This window comes from Oryctolagus cuniculus, chromosome 19 (genome assembly GCF_051225735.1).
Source record: "Oryctolagus cuniculus isolate XC-2025 breed Fujian yellow rabbit chromosome 19, ASM5122573v1, whole genome shotgun sequence".
Classification (NCBI taxonomy): domain Eukaryota; kingdom Metazoa; phylum Chordata; class Mammalia; order Lagomorpha; family Leporidae; genus Oryctolagus; species Oryctolagus cuniculus.
In genome coordinates, this window is record NC_142885.1 from 200,141 (window position 1) to 225,026 (window position 24,886).

Below are 24,886 nucleotides of genomic sequence, written 5' to 3' on the forward strand. Positions count from 1 at the left end.
CGTAGCCACCCCTTTCTGCTCTTCAAGGACCCCCTCCCCTTGTCCAAGCTTAGACACGTAGGGCACGTAGCCCCCGTTTCTGTTCTCTCCTCCTCCTCCTCCTCCTCGACGACCTCCTCCCCTTGTAGTTACCCAATAAACTTACGCCACCCTATGGTATGTTAATTTTGTGGTTTTGCCCCTTAAAAGCTGTGTGAGATAGCTGCTCGGGGCTCCTCTCGCTTGCTTGCTGCTTGCAGCAGCAGGGGGCCCATTTGCGCAAATGAAATAAAAATTACCTCCTGCTCTATTGCATCGTCTGGTCTGGAGTCTGTGTTTCTGGGGTCGTCACAAGAGGACACCGCTTTTGGGGTCCTACAGACACGCAGTGAGCAAAGCAAGATTTATTTACATGAGAAACCTCTTGCCACAGCAGCCACTAGGGGGTCTCCAAGAGAGGGAGACCTGAAAAATGGAGTGGAGTTTTTTAACCATAATTTGGGTGAGCAGAATAGTAACAGCTAACAATTAGTCAGAGGCTGGGGACAAAACCCATCAATAATCCTGTCAAGCTTGCTCTTGTTAAAACAAAAATCCAGCTGAATAGTAGGATAGGCAAATTCTTTCTATTCTCCTGATAAAACTAGAAGCTCAGAAGGGCGGATCATTGCTTCCTTGCTATTCTCATGATGAAACTAGAAACTGGGGGAGTGGGATCACCACTTCTGTCTTGCTAATAGACAGGTTCTGGGGAGAAGCAAGCATCTTGTCCACTCTTACAAGAATTCCCCATTAGGTCATCTAGTCCTTACACCAGCACCCCCTGCATTACAACCTCTTTATAATCCCTGATCACCCTCCTCCAACAGCATGGTAGTCCTAATGAAGGCATCCTACCTTCCCCTAATCTTGTGAGTAATATTTGCAGAAGAGTTTTGGAAGCCTACTGAAAAAAGGAGATGATTTGGAAGGGCAGGCTTTTGACCCAGCTGACAGAGAACCCTCCCCCAACTGAAAGCACCTCCCTCCTGACACCCTGGACTCCCCTGACTGGCTGGTGGGACCTTCCTCAGAACAAAGCCTGAAAATCTGCATAATTGTCAATTGAATAGACTCATTGTTTTATTTCAAGCCTGGTGCTCCAATTACCCCTGTCCCTTTAAACATCCTTTGTGCTGCGGGGTTTGGTAGAAAAAGGCTTCTTTGGATTGGGAGGACTTTCTTTCCCAAGACTGCAGCTGCCTTCTGGAAATACACCCTTTCCTCTGGCCAGCACTCAGCTATGGCGAATTGAAGCGGTGAGCATCCAGAGCCGGATTATGTGTCTGGAAACAACACTGGTGAGCTAGCCCAGAAGTCTGTGATGTATTTTTGTTGTTGTTGTTGTTTAAAGATTTTATTTATTTATTGGAAAGTCAGAGTTACACAGAGAGGAGAGGCAGAGAGAGAGAGGGAGAGGCCTTCTATCCGATGATTCACTCCTCAATTGGCCATAATAGCTGGAGCTGCACCAATCTGAAACCAGGAGTCAGGAGCTTCTTCCGGGTTCTCCCACACAGGTTAGGTGCCCAAGGCCTTGGGCCATCTTCTACTGCTTTCCCAGGCCATAGCACAGAGCTGGATGGGAAGAGGAGCAGCCGGGATGAGAACTGGTGGCCATATGGGATGCTGGCACTTCAGGCCAGGGCATTAACCCACTGAGCCACAGCGCTGGCCCCTGGAATGTATTTTTCAAGTGGCTTAAACCTTCACATTAGTAAGGAGGGCAATGGTCACTTGTACCTCCACCCCAGAGCCACTTTTGAGCTAACATTTTGGCTGGGACTCTGGGGACATCCCCGCAGCTTCTGAGAGCACTTTCTCTCCAGGACTTTCCTTTCTGTTCCTGCTGGACATTAGCTACCTTGCGGGGAGTCAATGGCTCCCCTTTGTGTCCGGAGTCAACAGCTCTGAGACTGGGTAAGTTGAACCAGGGGCATACCTGCAATTTCTGTCTCTGCTCTTTGGGTTCATGGCATTTGGACCTGGTTTAGGTCATTTTTTGTGGTACTGATGTGTAGGAGATGGATTCTAAGATTTTTACTTCAGCCTCCCTGTGAGGAAATTTGGATATTTTATGGAAGAGTACTCATTTGGTTGTTTGTATGAGGATTTCTTCCTCTTGGGTGAAATATGAGTGGTTCAATTTAATTTTCATCCAAAATCACCTTGAGTTGCATCATGGCTGATTGGGCAGGATATAGTTACGATCTTATGACTAAGAAAAAAATGGTGTTCTATTGTAATATTGCATGGCCTGCCTATGTGTTAAATTTAAGAGAAGGTGGTTGTTATGTGGGATTTTTAAATGTTTATTTTATTTGAAAAGCAGAGTTAGGGAGGCAGAGGTGGGGGGGTGTCCTGTTAGGAAAAGAGGCACAGAATAGAGAGGTAGTGTATGAATTTATAGCTGGACCGAATTTATTCAGGGAAAATAAATCTGTAGAGATGGGTAACCAACTGCAACTGTCCATGTACCCATGATGGAACACCTGACAGAAGGCCCTGACCCCCAGGGAAGGCTGGGGATGGGGGTTAGGTAGGGGGCAGCAAGCAGAGGGGAATTCCTGGAACTGGTCTTTCAGGTGGCTGTAAGGGGTGGAGTATGAAGACAGCAGAGTGAGAGACCCAACTGAGGTGTTTTTTTTTTTAAGATTTATTTATTTACTTGAAAGTCAGAGTTAAGCAGAGAGAGAAGGAGAGGCAGAGAGGGAGAGAGAAGGCTTCCATCCTCTGGTTCACTCCCCAGATGGCCACAATGGCAGGACATCGATCTGAAGCCAGGAGCCAGGAGCTTCTTCTGGGTCTCTCCCATGGGTGCAGGGCCCCAAGGACTTGGGCTGTCTTCCACTGCTTTCCCAGGCATAGCAGAGAGCTGGATTAGAAATGGAGCAGCCAGGACTCAAACCAGCACCCATAAGAGATTCCTGCACTGCAGACAGTGGCTTTACCTGCTATGCCACAGCGCAGGCCCTCCAATTGTGTTTCTAGGGCAAAGAGTACATTCCAATGTTTATCTCTTTTGTTCAATGCAGGAGAATGGCTGAGGCTTATGTCCTTGTTCCTTGTTCCATCAGGTCCTTCATCTACTGGTTTACTTCTCAGATGGCTGCAATGGCCAGAGCTGGGCTGATTTGAATCCAGGAGCCAGGAGCTTTCTCTGGGTTCCCCCCACACAACACCCAATGTAAGGGCCCAAGGGCCCAATGGCCTGAGCCATCCTCCACTGCTCCTCCAGGGCCACATCAGAGACCTGGATCACAATTGGAGCACCTAGGACCAGCCCCAATGGGCACCCACATGGGATGCTGGCACTCACTGCAGGTGGCTGCTTTATCCAATATGCCACAGCATCAGTGGATTTCTAACAGTAGAGGTTTTGTGAGAGTTCTGGTAAATGGGACGGAGTAAGCATTTAAATCCCTTAAACCTTCCAGCAACTGTCTGTGGCTGTTGATGCCCAAGGAGACAGGTTGGGAGTCCTTGTCAATTTAGAAAATGCAGGAACTTCAGCTCTGCCTCAGCCCAGTGGTAGAGCAGAGACCCTGGGGCTCCCTGATCTCTTAAAAAATCTATCATAGGGGCCAGCACCATGGCTCCCTTGGTTAATCCTCCACCTGCAGCACTGGCATCCCATATGGGTGCCGAGTTCTAGTCCCGTTTGCTCCTCTTTCAGTCCAACTCTCTGCTGTGGCCTGGGAAGGCAGTGGAGGATGGCCCAAGTGCTTGGGCCCTGCACCCACATGGGAAACAAGAAGCACCTGGCTCCTGACTTCATTCAGATTGGCACAGCGCCCGCTGTAGTGGCCATTTGGGGGGTGAACCAATGGAAGGAAGATCTTTCTTTCTCTCTCACCGACTATCTGTCAAATAAATTTAAAAAATTAAAAAAAAATCTATTGTAAATTTCTACAAAGGCCTCTGATAAAATTGACTGTGAGGAACAAGAGTTAATAAAGCAATAAAAGATGTTTTTCCAACAGAGTGCTTACTGAATCTGAAATGAGGATATAATTATCTTCATGTATGTTAGTGTCCAGTACCATCACTGGGACTGAAGTTGCTTTCTGAGTTAAATGCTCAAGTAAATTTTTCAGGAACAATAGGGTTAATTGAGGTTACTAACAGCAGGAAGTAATTATATTCAGTTGATTGGAGCTTTTAAAAAGGAATTTTAACCATATTAAAGCCATCCTCCTTCCCTTTTCCTTTTCACATTTTATATAGCAAAAACCAATTACTGATATTGTATATTGCCTGAATTACTCTGGTGAATAGTAGCATTTGTATAATGGTGGACTTTTGCCCCAGCTAACAAAGAAGCCTTCACCCAACTGATGCTGAGTCCCCTGGTTAAGAGGCCTCATCAGAAAAAAGCTCGGGCATTTACATATTGTCAATTAAGGTGACTCATTGTTTTATTTACCTCCCCCTGAAGCTACCCTTGTCCTTTAAGAAACCCTTTAGCAGTTATGGTCTGGGATAGCAGTAGAAGATGGCCCAAGTCCTTGGGCTGCTGCACCCAAGTGAGAGACCCAGAATGATCTCAGGCTCCTGGCCTCGGATTGACACAGCTCTGGCCATCACAGCCAATTGGGGAGTGAATCTTTGGATGGAAGACCTCTCTCTCTCTCTCTCTCTCTCTACCACTTCTTCTCTCTCTGTGTAACTCTGACTTTCAAATAAATAAATAAATTTTAAAAAATTAACCCTTTAACAGAGATAGAACATTTTATATCAAGAGCTCTCTCTTGGGGCTGTACTGTGGCATATAGAGCTGGACCTCCACCTGTAGTGCTGACATCCCATGTGGTCACTGTTTCATGTCCCTGTTGGTCCTCTTCTGATCTGACTCTCTGTTTTGTGGCCTGGGAATGTGGTGGGAGATGCCCAGGGGGTCTTGGGACCCAGTACCCATGTGGGAGATATGGGGAAGGCCCTGGCTCCTGGCTTTGGATTAGCCCAGCCTCAGCCATTGTGGCCATTTTGGGGGTGGTCCAGCTGGTGGAGAACCTTTCTCTCTGGCTCTCCCACTCTCTGTGGCTCTGTCTCTCAAATGAATAAATAAAATTTTAAAAAAAGAGAGAAATTTCTTTCCCCAAGATGCCAGCTTCTAGAAATAAGCTCTTTCTTACCAACATTCATCCCTGTGCAATTGGCTACCCACATGGTGAGCCATAGGGCCTGATTAAAAGATTTAAAAAGAATTGCAGAGATTTCTATATTTTTCTGTGTCATAATGTATGCTATGCATTATATGTGTGTACTGTTGTATGTGTAAAAGTTGGTTGTGCTTATTTGTGTTATTTAAAATCACAATGTAATTTTCACCTAAGCACAGACATTAGATGAAAAGATGATGCAGTGTTCATTGCTTCCTATGAAGTCAAATTTAAAGTTGTTCTTTGGCAAGATCATGACTTAAGAGAATAACCATACTTATCTAATATGTTAGTTTCTCAGGCAATGTAAGTGTAATTGCTGAAAAATGAATTGGTGGTCTTTGCTGTGGCACCTTGTGCATCCTCAGGTCCCTGCAACCTAAGGGATGTCTCCCTCTCCTCACCTTCCTGAGAAATAGGCTCAAGTATGCACTGACTGGAGAGGAGGTAGAGAAGATAATGTAGCAGTGCTGGGTCAGAATCCACAGCAAGGTTCAAGCTGATGCTGCAAGCCTTGCTGGATTCATGGATATGTGTGAGATGGAGCAAACATCAGCATCAAGCCAACAGGTGAGCATTTCTGCCTGATCTTTGACACCACAGGGCCATCTTGCTGTTCACTACATCACAGCAGAAGCCACGTGGTGGCAGACATGAGCTGGAAGTGGTATACAAACTGAACACACACTGAAGAGAATGCCCAGTACGAGCTGTGCAAGGTGAGGAGGATGATTGGGTACAAAGGGAATCCCACCCCTGATGGCTCATGATGCTTGTGCCATGCACAACCCAGATCCTCTCCTCAAGGTGATCATGGGATGGATTACTGAGTTGGGGACCCTATGCAATTTGACATGAGGTAATAGACCTCAGGTTTTCCTGCCCAGGGATAAGAGCATCTCTGACTTACAGTGGCTGAAGAGAGATAAAGCAGTGTAACAGCTAGAGAGACCAAGGGCTACTCTGCAGTAGGATGACTTTTTGAATTGCTAAATGTAAAAGATAGATTTTTCTAAATACATGTACTCTTGGCTTAAAATATATAGAAGGCATTGGGCCTTTTGGTAAATTTTTTTTTTTTGACAGGCAGAGTGGACAGTGAAAGAGAGAGAGAGAGAGAGAGAGAGAGAGAGAGAGAGAGACAGGTCTTCCTTTTGCCGTTGGCTCACCCTCCAATGGCCGCCATGGCTGGCGCACTGCAGCCGGCGCACCACACTGATCCAATGGCAGGAGCCAGGTGCTGCTCCTGGTCTCCCATGGGGTGCAGGGCCCAAGGACTTGGGCCATCCTCCACTGCACTCCCGGGCCACAGCAGAGAGCTGGCCTGGAAGAGGGGCAACCGGGACAGAATCCGGTGCCCCGACCGGGACTAGAACCCGGTGTGCTGGCACCGCAAGGCGGAGGATTAGCCTAGTGAGCTGTGGCACCGGCCCGGTAAATGTTTTCATAAGTTGTTAACATATAACTGTTCAAAATTACTTGCTAAGTTTTCACTAAACAGTAAGTTTCCAAGGATAAGAAATAATTTTTTAAGATTTATTTATTTAAATATTTAATATTTGCAAAGCAGAATAACAGAGAGAGGGAGAGGGAGAAGGAGAGAGAGAGAGAGAGAGAGAAAGAGAGAGAGAGAGGTCCTCCATCCACTGGTTCACTCCCCAGAGGGCTGCAATGGCTGGACCTTGCAGATCTCAAGCCAGAAGCCTGGAGCCTCCTCCCACTCTCTCACATGGGTGCAGGGGCTAAAGGACTCTGGGCCACCTTCTCTGCTTTCTTAGGTCATTAGCAGGGAGCTGGATTGGAGTGGAGTAACCAGGACTTGAACCAGTGTCCTTATGGGATGCCAGCACTCCAGCACTGCGGGTGGAGGCTTAACCTACTATGCCACAGCACCAGCCCCAATAAGAAATAATTCTAAGTCAATATCCCCAAGTCTAGAATTTTTGAAATATTTATTTACGTATTTGAAAGGCTGAGTGAGAGAGACAGAGACAGACATCTTCCATCTACTGGTTCATTCCCAGATGTCTGTAATAATCAAGCACTGGGCCAGACTGAAGGCAGGAGCCTGGAGCTCCATTCAGGTCTCCTACATCAGTAGCAGGGGCCTAAACAGTTGTGCCATTTTCCTTTGCTTTTCCCAGGCCATTAGCAGGGAGCTTGATCTGAGGTAGAGCAGCTGTGATATGAACCAGTGCCCATATGGGATGCCAGCATCACAGGTGGTGGCCTTACCCATACATCACAACACTGGCCCTGACATTAAAAATTTTCAAAGTGGGGGCAGCATCATAGGTTAAGTGCAGTCGATCATACCTGCATCCCATAAGAGTACTTCTGTGAGTCCAGACTGCTCCACTTCTAATCCAGCACCCTGCTAATGTGTCTGGGATAGCAGAAGGTGGCCCAAGTGCTGTGACCCCTGCCACACATGTGGGAGAACCACATGGACTTTCCTGGCTTCTGGCTTCAACCTGTCCCAGCTCTGGCTGTTGTAGATGATTGGGGAGTGAACCAGATAGACAATCTCTTTCTCATTGGCTTTATTTTTCTGTAACTCTGTCTTTCAAATAAATAAAACTAGGATTTAGTCCCCTATGTTAAATCAGTAAAGTTTTTTTAGAAAATATAAATATTAACGATAAATATTTGCTAGAGATTTTTAATATTTGATTTTAAAGTATGATAACTTTCTAAAAAAGATTTATTTATCTGAAAGGCAGAGATACAAAGTGAGAAAGAGGAAAAGAAAGAGCTCTCCATCCAATGACTTACTACCCAAATGGCCTCAATGGGTGGGGGTTGGGTCAGGCAGGAGCCAGTAAGCAGGAGCTAGGAGTGCCTGCTGAGTCTCCCACACAGGTGCAGGGACTCAAGTACTTAGACCACCTTCCTCTGCTTTTCCCAGGTGCATTAGCAGAGAGCTGGATCAGAAGTAGAGCAGCTGGGACTCAACTGAGCCAGAGTCCACATGAGATGCTGGCACTGAGGAGGAGGCTTAACCTTCTATACCACAGTGCCTAAAATTTTGAGAGAGAGAGGGAAAGGGAGAGGCAGAGTGAAATGTCTTCCATCCATGGGTTCACTCCCCAAATGACCGCAATGGCTGGAGCTGAGCCAATCCAAGAGGAGCCAGGAGATTCTTGTGGGTCCCCCATTCTCAAGCACATCTTGCTCTGCTTTCCTAGGATTAACCTACTATGCTCCAGTGCCTGGCCCCTCTAATAACATTTTCAACCATCTTCTCAACTGCAGCTTCTTACAGTTTCCATTTGGTTGACTCCTTTCCAACAACTAGTCATCTCTTATAAGCTGTTTTCTCCTCCTTTATTGTTTAGTTAAGGCCTGTCATAAGAAATGCTTGTCTTTACAGCTGATATTGTGGCACAGCGGGTTAAGATGCTGTCTGTGATGGCAACAACCCATATGGGCACTGGTTTGATTCCTCGTGGCCCACTTCTGATTCATCTCCGAGCTAATGCACCTGGGAAAGCAGGAGAGGATGGCGCAAGTCCTTGGGACCCTGCACCCATGTGGGAGACCTGGATGAGTCTCCTGGCAGTGGCTTCTGCCTGGCTCAATTGTAGTGGCCATTTGGCTAATGAACTAGCCAATGGAAGATCTCTCTCTCTCTCTCTGTAACTCTACCTTGGAAATAAATTAATCTTGAAAGAAATATTTATCTTAGGAGACTAGGGATAATAAGAGTACTTGATCTTTACACCTAATTTTTTAAAAAGCTTTATTTATTTATTTGAAAGTCAGAGTTACACGGAGAGAGAAGAGGCAGAGAGAGAGAGACAGGTCTTCCATCTGCTGGTTCACTCCCCAGATGGCCACAACAGCCAGAGCTGTGCTGATGTGAAGCCAGGAGCCAGGAGCTTCTTCCAGGTCTCCCAAGTGAGTGCAGGAACCCAAGGACTTGGGCCATCTTCTGATGCTTTGCCAGGCCATAGCAGAGAGCTGGATAGGAAGTGGAGCAGCCGGGACTCAAACCAGTGCCCTTATGAGACGCTGGCACTGCAGGCAGTGGCTTGACCCACTACGCCACAGCACCAACCCCTACACCTAATATTTTTTAAGCTTTCTTTTTATTTGAAAGGCAGAGTTTACAGAGAGAGGGAGAGACAGAGATCTTTGGTCTACTGCTTCACACCCCAAATGGTCACAATGGCTGAACTTGAGCCACAACGGCCAGGAATCAGGAGCTTCTTCTGGTTCTCCCACCTTGCTGTCAGGGGCCCAAGGACTTTTTCATTTTTCATTGGTTTTCTAGGCACATTATCAGGGAACTGTATCAGAAATGGAATAGTCAGGACTAGAATCAGTGTGCATGTGGAATGCCTGTGTCACAGGTGGTGGCTTTTACACTCCATGCCACAACACTGGCCCCTACACCTGACTTTTCTAGATGTATTTAAATTGTTCTATGGGATTTTTTTTTCTGCTTTTGTTTCTAAGGTGTATTATTTTCTTTAATTTTGTTGTATTTATTTATTTGAAATGCAGAGTTACAGAGAGGCAGAGAGAGAGAGAGAGGTCTTCCATCTGATAGTTCACTCCCCAGATGACCACAATGGCCAAAGCTGCGCTGAGCTGCAGCCAGGAGCTTCTTTTGGGTCTCCCACAGGGATGCAGGGGCCTAAGGACTTGGGCCATCTTCTGCTGCTTTCCCAGGCCATAGCAGAGAGCTGGATCAGAAGTGGAGCAGCCAGGATGTGAACTGACACCCATATGGGATCGCAGCATTGCAGGTGGTGGCTCTACTTGCTAAGCCACAGTACCGGCAACAGGTGTAATCTTTTCTAAGTTTTTTCATTCTTTTATAATGTCGAATGCTCACAGCCTCCAGTGTCTAAGTTTGGGTACCTTTCCTTTGGGTTTAGCTTCTAAGTAATCTGGAGGAGCTTCCCATTAGAAGAAACACAGCACAAAAGAATTTTCTTTACCTTTTGGTTATTACAGAAGGGAAAGAAATTTTGTGTTTTGTCAAGATTATCTCATGTATTCTCTGACTTTGGGTTTAGAAAACTGAGTTTTCAGAGTTGAGATTTTTAATATATTTTAAATGTCTATGTCTATTAATTCAATATTCAATATACTTAATATATTTATACATAATTTGACTTAATATTATGTAAGTGATTATTATAATGATCAGGGATCCTATGTGGTATTCCATCCACTGGTTCACTCCCCAAATGACTGCAATGGCCAGATCTGAGCTGATCAGGAGCCAGGGGCCTCTTCTGGGTTTCCCATGTGGGTTCAGGGGCCCAAGGACTTGGGCCATCTTCTACTGCTTTCCGAGGCCACAGAAGAGAGCTGGATCAGAAAAGGAGCATCTCATATGGGATGCTGGTGCCACAGGCCGGGTCTTTATCCTGCTGTGCTACAGCATCAGCCCAGAATAGCAGGCTTTGACCCAGCTAACAAAGGAGCTTCAGCCCCATCAAAACATCTTCACCTGGTTGATGCCTTGGATATCCCCAGATGAGCACTTATTAGCGCAAAGCCTGAATAGCTGCCAAATTGTCAACTAAATAGAATCACTTTGATTTCTAACCTCCATCTGAAGCTACCCATTTTTTAAAAAAAGATTTATTTATTTTATTTGAAAGGAAGAGATACAGAGAGAGAGAGGAAGAGATGGAGAGAGATTTTCCATCAGCTAGTTCATTCCCCACATGGCTGCAATCACCTGAGCTGGGCCAGACCAAATCCAGGAGTCAGAAGCATCTCCCAGGTCTCCCAAGGGGGTGGCAGGGGCCCAAGCACATGGGTGACCTTCCACTGATTTCCCAGCTGCATTCACAGTGAGTTGGATCAGAAGCAGAGTAGCTGGTGCCCATATGTGACAGTGGTACTGCTGGCTGTGCCTTTACCCCATATACCAGTGTCTGCCCCTCGACCCATGTTCTTAGAAACAGCTCTTGCTGGCTTGTTGGGTGGAAAGAGCACATTTTAGATGAAGAGATCTCTTTCTCCCCAAGATGCCGGCTTCTTGAAATAAATGCTTTCCTCTCTGGTGAACCCAGTTGTCGAGAAGCAAGGGCCTGATTACTGTTCAGTAGCCTTATTTTCTGCTGACTTTACATAAAAAGTATAAACACCCACAGAATGCTTACCCAAGAGAATGAATGGGCATTTGTCAGTTCAGGTGTCTTCCTGATTTCTTCCCCCACTGCCCTCAGAAGTGACCAGGTCTAATTCTTTGTGTTTCTTTTTGTAGTTTACGATCTGCTTCTTCCAAAGAAGAATTTTGCTTGTGTTTGTTTCTTGGCTTTTCAACTTTTCAGGATGCTGATACTAACTATTGATATTTTACACTAAAAAGATGTCTTCCTTTTTTGCCTTGAGTGCTTTTTCCCCAGATGTTTCTTTTTTTTTTTTTTTTTTTTTGACAGGCAGAGTGGATAGTGAGAGAGAGAGACAGAGAGAAAAGTCTTCCTTTGCCATTGGTTCACCCTCTAATGGCCACCGTGGCCAGTGCGCTGCAGCCGGCGCACCACACTGATCTGAAGGCAGGAGCCAGGTGCTTCCTCCTGGTCTCCCATGTGGGTGCAGGGCCCAAGCACTTGGGCCATCCTCCACTGCCTTCCTGGGCCACAGCAGAGAGCTGACCTGGAAGAGGGGCAACTGGGACAGAATCCAGCACCCCGACCGGGACTAGAACCCGGTGTGCCAGCGCCACAAGGTGGAGGATTAGCCTATTGAGCCATAGTGCTGGCCTCCCCAGATGTTTCTATTCTAGGTTGTCGTTCAGGCAGTTCACGTCAGTGGTTCCAGTGGTTATGGAATATTGCTTTCTTCTAGATTATTATTTGATGTCTGTGACTGTTACTTTTTTTAATTCCCCACCAGTGCTAATGCATGGCAAATATTTCAAATATCTGAGAAAAATATTGTTAGGCGGCAGGTTGTGGATAAATTCAAATTTAATATGAAGTATTCATAGAGTGGAGGGATTATCTAAATTTTCATTGATGTGTATTTTGTGATTTGTCAACACTGGGATGACCTTATTTCCTTATTCCATCTAGTAGTAACTGGCATCTCTGATTATTCATTACTAAATACCAGTTTCCAGTGACTTGGTATTTCCACTTTTATATTTATTTGTACTGATTACCACTGATGTATCTGTAATGCCCATTCAGCTGTATGGATTTTACTTTGCACAGATTGATGCTAAGGAAACAGTGTACTATCCTTTTGGAAAACTGCCTTCAGTTTCATTGTGTAACACTTAAAATTTTTCTGACCTAAATCCTAATCAGAACTGAAGCTATCTTTGTGTTTATCCTACTCTTAATGTACTTAAATATTTTCACTTGAAAAAAATGGAATAATTTAGCACATTAGTGGTGATAAATATGTGTGTAGAAGTGAAATAAACCTCACCACCATATGCATTCTATCATGTATGTAGTTGGATACTTTTAAGGAATTTGAGATACATAAAAAAAGCAAGAGATGTTTTAAGGAAAACAGTCCTGCCTGAGTAATTTTCTATGTAATATAGATTCTAGTGAAATCATAATTTTTTTTGGTGTACTGCTACTTATTTGAACAATTGTGATGAACATTATAAATTATTTCTATACGATTTATTTATTTGAAAGGCTGAGTTACAGAGACAGAGGAAGAGAGAGAGAGGCCTTCCAGCTGCTGGTTCACTCCCACATGTCCTCAATGGCTGGGGCTGGGCTGATCTGAAGCCAGTAGCCTGGAGCTTCTTACAGGTCTGACATGTGAGTGCACTGGGCCCAAGGACTTAGGTGTTCATCCACTGCTTTCCCAGTCCATAGCAGAGAGCTAGACCAGAAGTAGAGTAGCTGGGACTCAAATTGGTGCCCATATGGATGCCCACACTGTAGGAGGTGGCTTTACCCACCACTCCACAGTGATAGCCCCTGACAAAGATTTTTTTTTACAGAATTGGTAAGAAATTAATATTTTAGTCTAACAATAGTTTATGTTTAATCAAAGTGATTGGTAGACTTGTGTGTGCTCTTTTGGCATCTTTTCTGTTTTTCCCATGTGTAAAGATTATATTCCCCCACAGGGAGGCTACTTCATTTTTGTCACTGAGCCAATATGCCCATTTTTCTATATACATTTCCTTCATGATCTTGATTAGCACAGTAGAATCTAGGAAGAATCTAGACTTTTTGTCTGACCCCTCCTTCTAAGCAATTTCTCTTGCAGATAAGATTCTAGAGACATATACATGTGGTCAAGACCGACAAAAATAAATATATTGCTGGTAGGTTATTTATTCCTCAGCTTCTTTCACATTGTATGATAAGAGTTTATGAGATTTTTTAAATAAATTGGAAAAGCATAAAGAAATATAATTCAGAATCAGGATTCATATAAGATAAAGTAATAATGGTTTCAAGATTTAAAGCCATCTGAGCTGAATTCACATTGGTCTTAATTTTTTTATTGCCATAGCTACAAGACTTTTTATATGGTTTGAATTCAAACTTTGGCAAGAATTTGCTACATCAGAAAAAATTAAAAAGATAATATTTTTAATTATTAAAGTAGAGTGTCTTTAAAAGCTTTTTGGAGGCTGAACTTGCTTCATGGGTTAGATCAGAAAATGTGTAGAGGATAGAATCTATTGCAGGTCCTTAAATAACTCTCCATAGTTTTATCACAGTGAGTGTACAAATGCAGGATTACTACACTCCACAAAGTTATGTTTCAGGCAAATTATTCCATTTATCAATGGCATAAACTATAGTTAGAGCCCAAGACAATTCTCTAGTTTTTGACTTGAATCTTTTGCCATCTTTTTTTTCTTTGACAGGCAGAATGGACAGTGAGAGAGAGACAGAGAGAAAGGTCTTCCTTTATCATTGATTGGTTCACCCTCCAATGGCCGCTGCGGCTGGCATGCTACAGCTGGCACACCATGCTGATCTGAAGCCAGGAGCCAGGTGCTTCTCCTGGTCTCCCATGCGGGTGTAGGGCCGAAGGACTTGGGCCATCCTCCACTGCACTCCACTGGTTCAGTCTCCAAATGGCGAAATAGTTGGAGATGGGCTGATCCAAAGCTAAGAGCCAGGAGCTTCCTCTGGGTTTCTCAGGTGGGTTTAGGGGCCCAAGGACTTGGACTATCTTCCACTGCTTTCCCAGGACAAAATCAGAGAGCTGGATCCAAAGAAGAGCATCTGGGGCCCTTGCTGTGGCATAGTTGGTTAAGCCTCTGCCTGTGGTGTTGGCATCCCATATAGGCACTGATTTGAGTCCCAGTTGGTCCACTTCCAATCCAGCCCTTTGCTATGGCTTGGGAACGTAGTTGAGGATGGCCCAACTCCTTGGGCCCCTGCACCCAAGTGGGAGACCTGGAGGATGCTCCTGGCTTCTGGCTTTGTATCCACCAGGCTCCAGCTATTGCAGCCATTTTGGGAGTGAACCAACAGATGGAAGACCTTTCTCTCTGTCTCTGGCTCTCTCTCTGCAACGCTACTTTCAAATAAATATTTAAAAAAGAAGAAGAGCATCTGGAACACAAATTGGTGCCCATATGGGATGCTGGCACCATGGGTGGAGGCTTAGCCTACTCTGTGTTATGGAATGAGAGAGACAGAAAGAGAGAGAGAGAGACAGAGACAGACACCTTCAATCCATTGATTCACACCCACAACAACCAGGACTGAGACAGGGTCATAACAGAGAGCCAGGAATATAGTCCTAGCCTCTCACTTAAGTTGCAGAAGCTTAATTTCTTGAGTTGTCCACACTCACTTCTAGTGTCTAAATTTACAAAAATTGTGACATTACAGTATATTGGGTTAAACAGCTGCCTGGGATTCGAGTATCCCTATGGGTTCTAGTTTGTTTCTTGGTTGCTTCACTTCCAATCCAGCTCCCTGCTTAGGGCACCTGTGAAAGCAGCAGAAGATGGTCCAAGTGCTTGGGCACCTGTCACCCATGTGTGAGACCCACATGGAGCTTCTCACTCCTGGTTTCAGTCTGGCCCAGCTCTGGCTGTTACAGCCACTTGGGGAGTAGAGCAACAGATGGAAGATCTTTCTCTGTCTTCTCCTCTCTCCAAAACTATGTCTTTTAAAACAAAAAAGTAAACAATTAAAAATAAATAAGATGAAAAATGAATCATTCATTCTGTGCTTTTAAATATTGCTACCAAGTAGCCTTGACTCAAATCATCAAAATGAAAATTTTTCTGGAATGTTCCTTTCATATCTTTTTTCCTTAGAAACCTTTTATTTAAGGAAGACAAACTTCATCCATTTCATAATTACAACTTTAAGAACATAGTGACTCTACCCACCATAGCCACCCTCCCACCTACACTCTTCTTCCTCTCCTATTCTCATTCCTGTTTTTTACTAAGATCTATTTTCAATTAACTTTATACACATATGAGTAACTCTATACTAAGTAAAGAGTTCAACAGATAATGTGAAAAAATTGTTCCTCAATAGTCAAGACAAGGACTGTTCAAAGTCATTGCTTCTCAAAGTGTCAATTTCATTTCTATAGCTTACCTTTAGGTGCGCTATTAGTTATCACAGATCAGGGAGAATATATGTTTTTTTTTTTTTCCTTTTTAGACTGGCTTATTCACTAAGTACGATGTTTTGAGGTATCTCCATACTGTCTTCCATGGTGTCTTTACCAGTTTACATTCCCACAAACAGTGGATCAGGGTTAACTTTTCCGCACATCTTTGCCAGCATTTGTTTGATTTCTATGTGAATGCCATTCTAACCAGGGTGAGGTAAAACTTCCTTGTGGTTTTGATTTACATTTCTCTGTTGAATGGTGATCCTGAGCATTTTCTCATGTATCTGCTGGCTATTTGGATTTCTTTTTAAAAATACCTATTTAACTCCTTTGTCCATTTCTGCACTGGGTTTTTCATTTTGCTGTTGTGGAATTTCTTGAGCCTTTATAAATTCTGGTTATTAATTCTTTATCAGTTGCATAGTTTGCAAATCATTTCTCCCAGTTTGTCAGTTGGCCCTTCACTTTGATAACTTTTTTTTTTTTTTCTTTTTGCAGTACAGAAGCTTCTCAATTTGATGTGATCCCATTTGTCAATTTTGGCTTCGATTGCTTGTGCCTCTGCGGTCTTTTCCAAGTAGTCTTTTTCTATACCAATGTCTTGCAGGGTCACCCCAACTTTCTCTAATAATTTGGTATCAGGTTGTTATTTAAATCTTTTATCCATTTTAATCCATTTTGAGTGTATTTTTGTAAGGTGTAAAGTAGGAGTATTGCTTCATACTTCTGCATGAGGAGATCCAGTTTTCCCAGCACTATGTGTTTAAGAGACTATCCTTCTCCAGGATTGATTTCTGCATTTATATTCTGTTCCATTGGTCTATCCATCTGTTTTTGAACAAGTGCTAGGCTCTTTTGATTACTGCACTATAGTATATCTTGAAACCTGGGAGTGGTGCTGTGATACAGTGGGTGATTCTCCACCTGCAGTGCTGGAATCCCATGTAGGCACCAGTTAAAGTCCTGGCTGCTCCTCTTCCAATGCAGCTCTCTGCTATAGCCTGGGAGTGCAGTAGAGGAGGGCCCAAGTGCTTGAGCTCCTTCCTGTGTTTGCATTGGAGACTTAGAAGAACCTCCAGGCTCCTGACTTCGGATTGGCCCAGCTCAGGCCATTGTGAACAATTGGGTAGTGAAGCAGTGGATGGAAGACCTCTCTCCCTCCCTCTCACTGTCTGCAACTCTACATCTCAAATAAGCCTCCAGCTTTGTTTTTGTTGTGTAAGATTGCTTTAGCTATTCAGGGACTCTTGTGTTTCCATATGAATTTCAGCATCCTTTTCTATATCTGAGAAGAATGTCCTTGGTATATTGAATCAGTATATTGAATCTTGGTGTATTGAATCTTTAAATTGTTTTCAGTAGTTTGGAGTTTGATATTGATTCTAACTCCATGAACATGAACAATTTTCCATTTTTTGTCTCATTTCTTTCTTTAATATTTTGTATTTCTCATCACAGAGATCTTTGACATTGCTTAAATTTACTACAAGGTAGTTGATTGTTCTTGTATCTATTGTGAATGTGATTGATTTTAGAAGTTCTATGTCAGCTGTGGTATTGTCTGTGTATACAGAGGCTATTGATGTCTGAGTGTTATCTTATATCCTGACCTAATCCAATCTGATATATAAAAGATTATTTATTTATTTACTTGAGAGGTAGAGTTATAGACAGCGAGAGGGAGAGACGGAGAAAGGTCTTCCTCCCATTGGTTCGCTCCCCAAATGGCCACAATGGCTGAAGCTGTGCCAATCTGAAGCCAGGAACCAGGAGCTTTTTCCCAGTCTCCCATGTGGGTGCAGGAGCCCAAGCATTTCAGCCATCTTCTACTGCTTTCCCAGGCCATAGCAGAGAGCTGGATTGGAAGAGGAGCACCTGGGACTCGAACCGGCATCCATATGGGATGCCAGCACCGCAGGCATGGAGGATTAACCTACTGTGCCACGGTGCTGGCCCCTCCAATCTGATTTTGAAAGAGAGTCCCTAGAGATGGGAGGAGAAACAGACTAGATCCCAAAGGTTATGTTGGAAATTTGATGATCTTGAAACAAAAGAATGTCCTCAGAAGAAATCAAAATTTCAGGCAGCATAGTGTGAAACTATGAAACTAAATTTCTGTTATTTTATTCATCTAGTGTTTAGTACAATGTTATGGAATTTTCTCACTCAAAATTATAAATCATATACCTCATGTACTTGTCAAGTTTTTGTACATTTGATGTGATCTTTGGATTCCATTTTAGCTTTTTTCTGTATTTTTTAAGATTTATTTATTTCTGTGTCTTGATCCAAAACTTTATTTTTTTAATTTCTTTTTTTTTAAAGATTTATTTTACTTATTTGAAAGACAGAGTTACAGAGAGAAGAGAGGCAGAGAGAGAGGTCTTCCATCCGATGGTTCACTCCCCAGATGGCTGCAATGGCCAGAGCTGTACCATTCTGAAGCTGGGAGCCAGGAGCTTCTTCTGGGTATCCCACGTGGCTGCAGGGGCCCAAGGACTCGGCCATCCTCTACTGCTTTCCCAGGCCATAGCAGAGGGCTGGATCAGAAGAGAAGAAGTCAGGACTAGAAACTGCACCCATATGGGATGCTGGCACTTCAGGCCAAGGCATTAACCTGCTGTGCCACACACCAGTCCCTTTTCTCTGTATTTTTGTTAAGCACTATTTATTAAAAATTCCAGAGATATAACCCATGGACTTGCAGTGCCATCTATTTATGAGTGCCATCTACTACAGCTAATGGTCTTTTAATGGCTTTCTCAGGTAACCAATGACCCAGTTTCTTCAAGTCTTCCACATTTAAGCTGTGCATCAGCTGTCATTTTGACCTCAGGCTGATAGAATGGTGTTTACTGATGGTCATTGTGGCTGGATGATAAAGAACAGTGATTTTCTGTGATTTTCTCAAATGTGACAAAATTTTCTTCCACTGTATCTGGAAAGAGTCATGTGGCCTTGTCTGCATTTTTAAGTATAGGAATGGGGGTGTAAGATCCTCTCACAAGAAACAACACTGAAAATGAGTGGTCCCTGGTCATCACATGTTGGAATGTCTCTTCTCCCACAGGTATCTTTTTTTAAAAAAAAATTATTTGACAGAGTTATATACAGTGAGAGGGAGAGTCACAGAGAAAGGTCTTCCTTCAGTTGGTTCACCCCCCAAAATGCTGGCACAGCTGGCACTACACTGATCTGAAGCCAGGGGCCAGGTGCTTCTTCCTGGTCTCCCATGCAGGTGCAGGTGCCCAAGCACTTGTGCCATCCTCCACTGCCTTCCCAGGCAGAGAGCTGGACTGGAAGAGGAGCAACCAGGAGTAGAACCCAGTGCCCATATGGGATGCTAGCACTGCAGGCAGAGGATTAATCAAGTGAGCCGCAGCGCAGGCCATCCCACAGGTATCTTAACTTTTTCTCAACCAGAGACCACAATGTCCCATTTTCACTCAAATCCAGAATCTAGAATAATGCCAGGCACCCGTGTTATCTCCAGATGTAGCCTCCCTTGATACATAGACGTGTTAACAGAGGAAACAAGTTATGTGCCTTCTGTGTACCCCATGTAGAGGGTGAAAGCATGAGTAAGATAAACCAGAGTAACTCTTCAGGTTTTCAGATTCCTTTATGATCTGAAAAAAGTAGGGAGTCACGAAGGGTGGGAGGATCATCATAGCAATTTGTCTATCATGGAGGCAGAAATAGGGAGTGACCTAAGTTCACATGGCACACACTCTACTGAGGCCTTGATTATGCATCCTCACTGCACAAGTCCCTGCCCTCTGCAGTATCCTTCCTCTGCAATCCACATTGCAGCCTTTGGCAAAGACTTTCGGGGTTAGATTGCTTAGGTGTTGTATTTCCTATCTATCACCCTTGGCCTCTATGGCTTAAACCCTCAGTACTTTTTTGTCAGTTGGATTGCTTCTGACAATAAAAAGTGGACTTAGATATATGTTTTTGTAGTTTTAGATGGAGTCAACCTTTTTTTTTTTTTTTTTTTTTTTTTTTTTTTTGAGAGTGGACAGTGAGAGGGAGAGACAGGGAGAAAAGTCTCCCTTTTTCCGTTGGTTCACCATCCAATAGCCACTGCGGCCAGTGTGCTGTGGCTGGTGCACCACACTGATCTGAAGCCAGGAGCCAGGAGCCAGGTGCTTCTCCTGGTCTCCCATGCGGGTGCAGGGCCCAAGGACTTGGGCCATCCTCCACTGCACTCCCAGACCACAGCAGAGAGCTGGACTGGAAGAGGAGCAACCAGGACAGAATCCAGCACTCCGACCGGGACTAGAACCCGGTGTGCCGGCGCCACAGGTGGAGGATTAGCCTAGTGAGCCATGGTGCCAGATTGGAGTCAACTTTTTGAGATGATGTTTTAATCTTTCATTTTATGATTTTTTAAACGTGTTTTATATATGCTTCATTCTCCTTTCCTTTGGCCAATTTTGAGCATTTGAAAGCATTTGAGGTCTATTTAACTGTTCACATATTTAACAGTATTGTCATGGCCATAACCTTCAGGTATCAGTTACTTTGGAGATGACAGATTGCTATCATTTCCCAAAGGATTGCTTGTACTTTTTAGAAGAACTGGAGGAGGCAATGTTAAACAATAATATATAAAATAAGAATACTCTCTGACTCCCACTATTGTCCAGCAGTGGTCATGTTTCATCTTTTTTTAATGGTTTATTTATTAAATTGAAAGGAAGAGTCATAGAAAGAGGAGAGAGAGAGAGGTTCTGTCTGCTGATTTGTTACACAAATGGCTGTATTGACTGCTGCTATGACAGTCTGAAGCCAGGATCCTGGAGCTTCTTCCATATCTCCTACATGGGTGGAAGAGACCACACCCTTGGGTTATCTTCTGCTTTCTGATACCTTAGCAGGGAGCTGGATGGGAAGTGGTACAGAGAGGTTTTGTACTGGCACCTATATGGGATTCCAGTGTTGCCAGCAGTGGATTAACCTGCTACACCACAATGTTGGCTCCAGTATTCTTTTTTTATTGAACCAACCAAATAGGTGTTCTCAGGAGATTCTTTGAGTCTTGCAGGTATAAATTGTGTGCAAATAATCTTTTTTTCAAGACTTAAAAGTTAAGCTATGGCCTGTAGTGCCAGTATCCCATATGGGTACCAGTCTCACTCTTTGCATCATATTCTTGTTGATTTTTTTTCCAATTTCTACTTCCTGTGCAAGTGTCCACACAGTCTTTCATGTACACATCATGGAATTGAACTCCACTTTCAACCCTCTGTGTAACCAATTAGTACCAAATTGTGTTCACGCTTCCTGTCTTTTTCTTCACTATTCTGACTACTCTATGTCTAATGGTTGGTCATCATACCATGTCTTCTCCAATTCTTCCTCTCTATTTCTTCATTCTCCTTCCAGACGTTGACTCTCAAATTCAAATCTGGGGGCTGGTGATGCTGCACCAGCATCCAATATGGGTACCCGTTTGTGTCCTGACTGCTCACCTTCTGATCCAGCTCTCTGCTTGTGGCCTGGGAACATAGTGTAAGATGGCCCAAGTGCTTGGGTTCTGGCACCCACGTGGGAGACTTTGAAGGAGCTCCTGGCTCCTGGCTTCTGAGTGACTCAACTCTGGCCATTGAGGCCATTTGGGGAGTGAACCAGCAGATGGAAGAAATATTTTCTATCCCTCCCTCTCTGTGTCTGTAGTTGTACCTCTCAAATAAATCAGTAAAATCTTGTTTAAAATCTTGTCCCTTTGATCTGTTATTTTTAAATATTTATTTTTATTTATTTGAAAGATAGAGTTACAGATAGAGGTAGAGCCAGAGAGAGAGAGAGGTCTTCCTTCCACTGGTTCACTCCTGAAATGTCTGCAACAGCCAGAGTTGAGCTGAACCAAAGCCAGGAGCCAAGAGTTTCTTTTGGGTCTCCCACATGGGTGCAGGGGCCCAAGCACTTGCGCCATCTCCCACTGTTTTCCTAGGCCACAGCAGAAGCTGGGTTGGCAGTAGAGCAGCCAGGACTCAAACTGTTGCCTGTATGGGATGCTGGCACTGCAGGCTGGGGCTTTAACCCACTGTACCACAGTGCCAGCTCCAATAAAATCTTTAAAAAAATGGAAATCTTCTAAGATAACTTTCCAAGTTTATGTGCCCTGTTTGAGGACATACGCAATATCTTTCATGTAAACAATAGCAATTACATTGACTTTTGGAAGAAATATGAAAAAGCTTTTAAGTATACTTTTGTTTATAAATAATATTCAAAAACAGTGATTCATTCAGTTAACACTTCTTTGAACATGTTTACTGTTTTTTTCTCCTCACAGTCAAGGACCACTCACCTAGATATGGTGCATTTGTAGTTCCCATCACTTGGTCTAGTTTTTTCTTTGCCTTTTTGCCAGTGTGTTTTGCAATTTTATATTCATGAGGACACATTGATGAAGAGATATGTCTTTTCTGTGAAGAGTAACCTGATGATCCAAAAAAGTTTTATTTACTACTTATTTATTTATTTGAAAGAGAGTTACAGAGAGAGAGAAAGAGATAGATGTCCCATCTGCTGGTTGTCCCCAAATTGCTACAATGGCTGGGGTTGGGTCAGTACCTGCCCAGAACTTCTTCCAAGTTTCCCAGGTAGATGGCAGAAGTCTAAGTACTTCGGCCATCTTCCACTGGTTTTCCACATTTATTCACAGGGAGTGGATAAGAAATGGAGTAGGTGTGGCTCATATTGGTGCTCATGTGGGATGCTGTGGGTTCAGATGGTAGCTTTATCTGCTGTGGCACTATACCATCCCCTAAAATTTATTGTTTAATAGATTTATTTAGAAAGGGAGAGAGACCTTCCATCATTAGTTCACTCCCCAGATGGTGGCAACAGCTGGAACTGGAACAGATGGGAGCCAGGAACTTCTCTCAGGTCTCCCAGGTGGCTGCAGGGCCCAAGGACATGGGCCATCTTATGCTTTCCCAGGTGCATTAGCAGAGTGCTGGAAAGGAAGTTAGCAACTGGGTCTTAAACAGATTCCCTGTGGTTTTACACACTATGCCACAAGGCCATCCTTCCAAAGTTTTTTAAAACATTGTTAGCCTGATCTACTTTGAATGGATGTCTCACTTGATCTAACACCCTTCAGTTACACATTACACTTATGTCTACAGATTACACTGTGATCTTTTACTGAATAAGGGAAACTCTATTATAGTAAATTTCATAATTGCAAAGTTAATATGAAATTGATATGTTTTGATTATCATTTTCCTTTCTGTTGGCCTATAGCATACAAAAATTAGCTCCATCTTATATAAGAGGCAAGATAGACATAAAGAGAAGAATGAACTCCCTGTCACCCTTCTTTGTGATCCAGAGCTGATACCTTTTGGAGAAATGCACTGTTACAGGTGTGGACTGTGGACTTCACCCTGAAGGAGCAGCAGGACCTGGACACTTTAAAAGGTTTAATATTATCTGTACCACTTGTGTAGCCCCTGCATTTCCAGGCAAAAGAAGGAAATCATTTTGCTGATGCAGCAACTGTGTTCAGCATTAAGCAGCACAATCCTTTGTCTCTGACCCAGGTGAAAATACAAAATCCCCAGGATATTCAAACATGCCGCCTTCTTACAATTGGTATGTAGTAAACCCTGCAGGGTTTTCACCCTGCCAGCCAACAGACAAGAGCATGTGGGTGGTAAATCTGAACTGGCTCTTCCTGGGCTTGGCTTACATGCACAGCAGGGGTTGTATGACTGTCCCAGAGCCATCAGCAGAGTCCAAAGAGGATCCATATGTGAGTATGGTGGTTGATAGCAAGGTTCAGAGATTGTAGGGTCTTGGTGGGGAGGCATCCTTGCCACATGCTAGCATCACAGCACTGCTTCTTTCCTACATGAAGATGGGGAGAATTACCCCTTCCTGTCTCCACCTTCTCCATTTTACTGTTTATTTCTTCTGCTTTCTTGTTTTGGCTTGAGTTTTCTCTGAAAAATTTCTTTAGTTTCAAATGTTAGAATTATAGCTATGCCACAGTGCTGGCCCCTCAAGTTTTATCCTGCTATGGAATGCATGGAACATTTCTCTGTATTAATACAAAAAAAATTTTTTTTTAAAGTTTTAATCCTATACAGATTATATTGTTCTTTATTTTTTTTTTAGTGTAACCTGATAATATTTGCCTTTATAAATATTCAACTGAAAAATAGTTGTAGATACTTTAGGGTATGATGTGATCATTTGATGAATGTTAATTCTGGGATTTTCAAATGAGAATTATTCACATTCTCTCTTTTTTTTTTTTTTGACAGGCAGAGTGGACAGTGAGAGAGAGAGACAGAGAGAAAGGTCTTCTTTTGCCGTTGGTTCACCCTCCAATGGTCGCCGTGGGCAGCGCACTGCGGCTGGTGCACCACGCTGATCCGAAGGCAGGAGCCAGGTGCTTCTCCTGGTCTCCCATGGGGTGCAGGGCCCAAGCACCTGGACCATCCTCCACTGCACTCCCTGGCCACAGCAGAGAGCTGGCCTGGAAGAGGGGCAACTGGGACAGAATCCGGCACCCCAACTGGGACTAGAACCTGGTGTGCCAGTGCCAAAAAGGTTGGCCTATTGAGCCACGGCACTGGCCCAGAATTATTCACATTCTTCACCTCATATATTATGGTGAGAACATTTAAAAACCTCTACAAGAAATTTGAAATATGAAATGCAACATTATAATTTCATTCATGGTGTCTAGGGGAAACTTTGTGCATATTTACCAATGTGTCCCCTTTATCCTTACTCCACCATTCTTCTCTCTAACATGCATTCCAAATTTTTAGTGAGATAATATTTGTCCTTTTGTGTCCTTCTGGGTTTGTCACTTCACATGATAATCTCTATATTCACATAAATTGTCAAAAGTGACAGAATTTCACTATGGAAGGCTCAGTGGAACCCCATTGTGTTTATGTGGCACATTTCAAGTCTATTCATGTGTAGGTAGATATGTCCACTGTTTTTACATCTAACATTCTGAGTAATGTGTAATACACATGAGAATATAGGCAGCTCTTCATTATACTGGTTCTATGTCTTTCATTTATATACCTTAGTAGAGGATTGTTAAAACTAATGGTATTTCTGTTTAAGTTTATGCTATTTGCCAAGCTGTCTGTTTTAATACACAATTGCATATGGTACAA

At 43.5% G+C, this 24,886-nt stretch overlaps 1 long non-coding RNA gene across 3 annotated transcripts; it reads left to right on the forward strand.

Moving 5' to 3' along the window:
• The first annotated feature begins 994 nt into the window (after nt 1-994).
• On the forward strand, nt 995-24,886 carry LOC138848410 (uncharacterized). Of its 3 annotated transcripts, none has more exons than XR_011386159.2 (4): nt 995-1,319; nt 5,549-5,750; nt 22,986-23,162; nt 24,011-24,886. It is a non-coding gene; the product is annotated as an uncharacterized LOC138848410 (long non-coding RNA). The 3 variants fall into 3 exon arrangements; XR_016226384.1 differs by having other exon boundaries at nt 5,600-5,750; XR_016226383.1 differs by lacking the exon at nt 5,549-5,750 and adding an exon at nt 5,784-5,899.